The sequence below is a fragment of the Asparagus officinalis genome, chromosome 3, assembly GCF_001876935.1.
Source record: "Asparagus officinalis chromosome 3, Aspof.V1, whole genome shotgun sequence".
Classification (NCBI taxonomy): domain Eukaryota; kingdom Viridiplantae; phylum Streptophyta; class Magnoliopsida; order Asparagales; family Asparagaceae; genus Asparagus; species Asparagus officinalis.
Window position 1 is genome coordinate 28,767,148 of NC_033796.1, and position 6,129 is coordinate 28,773,276.

General features: G+C 33.6%; 1 long non-coding RNA gene across 3 annotated transcripts; it reads right to left on the reverse strand.

Annotated features, from left to right (window-relative positions):
* LOC109833583 lies at positions 748–5,893 on the reverse strand. Of its 3 annotated transcripts, XR_002245256.1 has the most exons (5): positions 5,529–5,893; positions 2,592–2,650; positions 1,545–1,745; positions 1,404–1,447; positions 748–1,053 (listed from the first exon to the last, which is right to left on the reverse strand). It is a non-coding gene; the product is annotated as an uncharacterized LOC109833583 (long non-coding RNA). The 3 variants fall into 3 exon arrangements; XR_002245255.1 differs by lacking the exon at positions 748–1,053 and having other exon boundaries at positions 1,267–1,447; positions 5,484–5,892; XR_002245254.1 differs by lacking the exon at positions 748–1,053 and having other exon boundaries at positions 1,267–1,447; positions 5,529–5,891.

Here is a 6,129-nt window from a genome sequence, read left to right on the forward strand (position 1 = left end):
TAGGTTGCAAGTGTTGAACAAAGTGGAAACAAGCATAGTTTTGTCTTTTTAGAGTTTAAGCTTTGTAATTGTACCCGAAGCTTTTGATAATTTCGCGAGGCTTCACTGATAGGGATCACATAGGTAGCCTTGTAGGTACATTATAGTAGTCATGGTAGTGAATACTTGTCACATTGAGCTACATTCACCATGACATCCCTTAATTTTGGCTTTGCATAATTGCATGCATTGAGAGTAGGAAAACAAAATTCTATGGAGCATTCTCTGCATATATGAAAACAGATACCGAGGAGAATTCTTTACGTATGTCTCAACATATATTTTAAAGTTGGTGATCGATTTGATACTGTTCTGATTGTATTGATATAATACTTTGATTATAGTGATTTAGGCACTGAATGTACTGATTAATTAAAATCAATAGTTGGTTGTCATGCTCTCCTTCCACCTCCTGTATGTATTTCTATATAGCCTCCTTAACTTGTAGGATTCTTTCCACCAAGAGTTGGAAGTGCAAATGGTCTGAGTGCACTCAAATACCAAATATATTTATGATTTCATTAGAAAATTATATTCATATCTATATCCACCGCATTAAGTATCGTTGGCTCGATAGGAAAACAAATGTGACAAATATTAGATTTGAGAAATATGGATAGAACCTTAAAACTGATTTTGGAAAGAACTAGTTTAGTTATGGACCAACTCTCTTTGGTCCACAACTAAATCAGTTTAGAGACTCAAAAATGAACACAAGTAAATCGATTCACTTCTAGACCAGGTTTTACCCATTACAAAAAAATTCTAAAACTCGACCAGATTCTAATATTGCCTAGTTTTATAGAGTTTGGATAGATGCATGTATATGAGTGCACACATGTGTGTGCGTGTGTGTATAACAATAGTTATTGGCAAGAACTTATAGAGGAATTAATCAAACCACCCTTGACCCTCATAGTCCTCTATCTTGGATTTGTCTCTCTCATCAGCAACAGCAATTGTAACTAAAATTGTGTCGTAATTCTTTTTAAAGTGTAATCTCCTGGGCGACTCCTGGCAAAATATTAAAAAAAATGAAAAAATAGAGAAAAAGAAGCGACATAGAGATTGATATAGGGACATGACCTTCTCTTTTGGTTAGGAAATACTAGTATTTAACCCGTGCTAAGCACGGCATCCTTATAATTTTTTTTTGGTGTGTAGTTTTTCTTCATCTCATTTTTTTGTTTTGTCACGATAAATTTATCTTAAACATACTTGTGGACATTATGACAACTTAACACAGATAGGAATTTGTGGACATTATAACAACTTAATTGAGCTTAACTCAGAAGGACAAAGAAAAAAGAGTCATAAATAATGATCAAGAGATATCATATTGATTTTGTAATATGTGATTGCACCTTGATTTTCTCGACGACAATGGCCGATCATAGTTTGCTCATCCCTACAATAAAACTATAATTAACATGATTTATCATGAATTAAGTGCGAAGTTAGTATAAAATTTGATGATATCTTTATAAATACAACAAAAACTATACCTATGAGCAATCAGAGGATATACTTGTTTGAGGGATCAGTAGTTATTGGGAATCTGCGAATACCTCCTATCTAACCTCGGCCCCGGCCTCAATGCATCGATGCAGAAGAAGTATGCTTCGGAAGGTGGGGCTGAGGCGGCGGCGGGTACGCCTGAGGTGGGGGGTACTCATATGGCTAAGAATAATAATCAAAGCTGCAATCTGCAATAATCACCAGCAACATATATACGTCGCATATAATAAGTTAAAAAAATAAAAATCAACCATGTACAGTGAGCACAATAACATAACTATACATTTCTATTTTAGCAAATAAATTGAGATATATGAAAAAAATTTAAGGATTAAATACAAATATATTCTTGTACTATTACTGCAAAAGATTTCATATAGCAAGTCATAAGCTTGTTTTAGGTGCCCAAACTCATCAGTTTGCAACAGCTGCAAAAAGAATGACCAAACAGCCTTTGTATATAAAAAAATTACGAAAGAGAAACTTTGGCGGATCAAACATTAACTCCTAGTTTCATCAGTAATAGCGATGTGGCTTATCAAAATATTTGGCCATTCTTTGGATCGAAGATAACCCTACATTTTTCTTGCTGTAGGTTCCAATTTGCATTTATCTACTTCAATTTTTTGCAGGTGAACCAAACATAGAGGAGGGAATTGAAGCGTGTACATAATGATGTATGCTAATAAACAGGTGGGAAAAAAATCAATCCTACTTTCCATCAGTAATAGCTAAGCATCTCATAATTGTATTTAGGCACTCTAGAGATCCAAGATAGCCTTCAATTTTTCTTGCTGGCGGTTCCAATATGTATCTACAGAACCAGATTTGATGAGGGGGAACTACAACAGAACTGTTCAAGAATTATTGTACTCACAAAGTAATTTCTACATCTAAGCAATGCAGCAGGTGACTGGAATACATTCCTTGATACTCGAAAAATTTTGCGAGTAAGATCATTGTTCCTTAATGGCAGCAACAAATAAAAAAGGACAACAATCTCGAGAGAACTTTATTTTAAAATATAGACTTACAATGATGAACTCCTCTCGGTCTGAGATATTGATCAGTACTTTGAAAACACGATGTTGCACTGCAGAATAAATACATGTGAAAACAATTAGTTTTATTCAACTCAGATTATGCCATTTTTTATAAGGTACAATTGAAAATTCTAGTAATAATCAAGAGCAATAGAACACCCTTATGGCATTATTAAATAAAGCATAATACCAATGTAATTGCTTTTTCTGAGGCATTTTTGGTTCTATACATTAGAATTTAGCTTATTTTCTTGCACTGCACTTAGTTTTTATGACAATTGATCATTTTCAAATTTATTTTAGTTTTCATGTGCTATTTACAGGATTAAGTATTTGGAGGTTGATGACCCTCACTCCTATGACTGGCAAATATTACTGCGAAGAGGCAAACTTACTTATAAAAAACAAAACTATTTACAATTGATATTTTGACTTACTTTTGCTACATACTTCATAAAATTTCACTTCCTATATGGATTGTTATCAATTGTAATCTTCATGTATTAAAGTTTCAATAATATCTAAAAAAAGTTATATGTGATTTAGGATTATATTGAAAAATATTTATAACTAAACAGTAGCCTGTAAAGTTGAATATTATGCGCAGAAATTTCTACGCGTCATTAGGAAAACTGCTATAACTTTTGCACCATATATCCACTTAACATGTCGTTTGATGCATATTTAAGTGTACTGAAAGATCTATATACTGATATATAATTTTGTAATTTTTTACTTTAATAATAGCTGCAGATAGGCAGATAAATTGTACCTTTTAGCATAAAGTACAATGCCAATAGCATTCATCAAATTACAAATTATTTTTGTACGCAATTTTTCTTCATCTCATTTTTTGTTTTGTCACGATAAATTTATCTTTGAAGTCCATCATATATAACCAATGAGGATATTGTTTTGTCATGATAAATTCATCTTAAACATATTTGAAGTCCATCATATATAACCAATGAGGATATGCAGATAGGTATTTGTTTGCAATTCATCATATACTTGAAGTCCATATTTAAACATAGAAACATAGATAATTAAAACTCTTAACACAGATAGTTAAATCTCTTGCTTATCCCTTCAAGTAATGTATATAGTTGTGAAGTTCAACATTATGGATCTCTTAATCATTATTTAACCTGGCATTTAACCTGGCATTTAACCTGACAATTGTGATATATGATCTGATATATGCTCCTGTAAACATGTAGAATTTTTTGAATAAAACATCAAATGTTTTACATATACAGATAAAAAAGATCAAATCTATTGCAATTATATTTAACAACTACAACAATGATTTTATCCCTTTGGGGATAAGAACACAGTTATACACATAAAAATCTAACCTTATCATGCCATCTCAAAATCTTGCCAACATCAGTATCATCTTGCATTGAAGTCAAAGTATGGCGTGCAAGTAGTAACCATGTGAATGCGTATATTGAAATAATTCATGTTAGCTTATCTTCAATCCATAATACTTTCAGGTCATTCACAATTCCAGCAAAATCCTTGTAAAGTATTTAGATTCGTGCAAAGCACGACTTCTATTTTTTTTTGTCTTTTTGTGTTTATTCTTTTACGGTCTTTGACATAAAATCATTCTACAAAAACATGTAGATATTCATGATGCTAGAGAGGAACCCAAAGAGTCATGTCTAAACTTCTTTAGATGTTTAACAATGTTAAATTTTTAAAAAAAAGCTATAGAAAGAAGGAACAGTATAACAAATAACCCAAATGGTTCGACAATGAAAAGGATAAATCTTCAAAAAATTATCGCACCACTGTTTTTGTAAAAAATGACAGCATCAACTTGTTGTGCAGATAAGTACAATTGCAATAATCTTAAAGAACTAATTATGATTGGCCAAATGCACATAATGGCACAAAGCAAACTTTGACGAAAATGCACACAAACGATGACAAAATCTTTTCTTAACTAATTATCACATCATTTTTGTCATTATGTGCATGGAAAACAGGTAATGCTTTGGGACTAAGGAATTATTTTCATCTTTTTTTTTTGTTCTTAAACGTGTTTGCCAATGAGATATTAGAATTAATGGTGCTTGACACATGAGATATTAGAATTGATGGTGCCAATTTAGAGATTAAATGAGAAGTTTTCATGTGAAATAAGACAATTCATGGGTTTATGTACAACAACTCCTTAAGATCGGGAATCAGTGTAATAAGAAAAGTTGATGAAGCTTACTGTAACTCCCCAAAAGTCCATGGGGATTTTCTGTAATTAAGCCTAATATATAGCAAAACTAACCAAGCCAACTGCATCAGAAACATTAGTTACTGAAGATCTAAAGAACAAAAACCTCCGTAGTTTCATGCGTTTAAATTACACTAAAGAACAAAAGTATATTGTGTCCAATCCAACCCAATTACTTGGTTGCCAAGAAAAATTACCCCTTTACGTGACTTACTTAACTATAAATATGGCATCAAAAGTCTGTAAATCCTTGCAAATATTGAGTTCCACTCTAAAAAGGCACAATGACACAATGTCCCCTATTTATACTGGGAAAAATGATGCAAAAAATTAGTATATAATGCAAATCAATAGAAAATTCTAAAAAATGGACATAAAATGAAATGATTAGGATGCACCAAACGTTTCACCAGCAAAACTCTACCTAGTTAAGAAGCCCCTACCTAGTTAAGAAGCCCCAACACCTAATTCAACTGAACGATTTTTAATAAAATAAATGATCCTTAAAACACCCAGCAATCACTCATAAAAATCCCTATTTTATAATTCAATCTATCTATAATCCAACGCGCAGTCATCAAATATCTATTAACAAAATTCAATCAAACAAAAACCCTAACTACAAAATCTAAGCAAAAGTAAACCTCTTTACTGGAGATCTCAGATCGGTAGGGAAAAACAAAGTTGACCTTGAGCTTTGAAGGGATCGAAGCAGGCGTCGGGTACCGAGCCTTCATGAAGTCGAGCGGCGATTTAGGGGGGTCGATGTGGGGAGCGGCCTTCTTCCACGACTTGATGAATGTCGAGTCCTCCACCGGTGCCGGCGCCACGTCGACGGTCGAGAGAGGGCGGGACCGGTCGCAGATGCCGCCAGCGGTGGCGGATTGGAGGAGTTGGCGGGCGGCGCTGCGGTACATATTTTCATCAGTGTTTGCGATCTTCTCTCGCTCTCTTTTTGGAATTTGGGGGCGATCGAAGAGGATGAGGGTTTCCTTTATTAATGGCTCTCAGACGTGGGGCGGTATGAGGTGGGGATGGGGCGGTTCTCAAACGGTTGTGGGGAAGTGGTGGGGAATTGTTTAATACGTGGATAATGAAAAAGTTTACTGTTCACTTTAAGGTTTTCCTTTAGTTATAAAGGAAAGTAGATGGAGGACTTTAAATTAAGTATTTTACTAAAACTTTTTTTTTTATTTGGAGAAAAGGGCGTAGCATTAACTACTAAAACAAATTAGAAAGACGCTATTAATCCTTCACTCTATCTTAGGTATGTGAGATGAAATGGTCCTA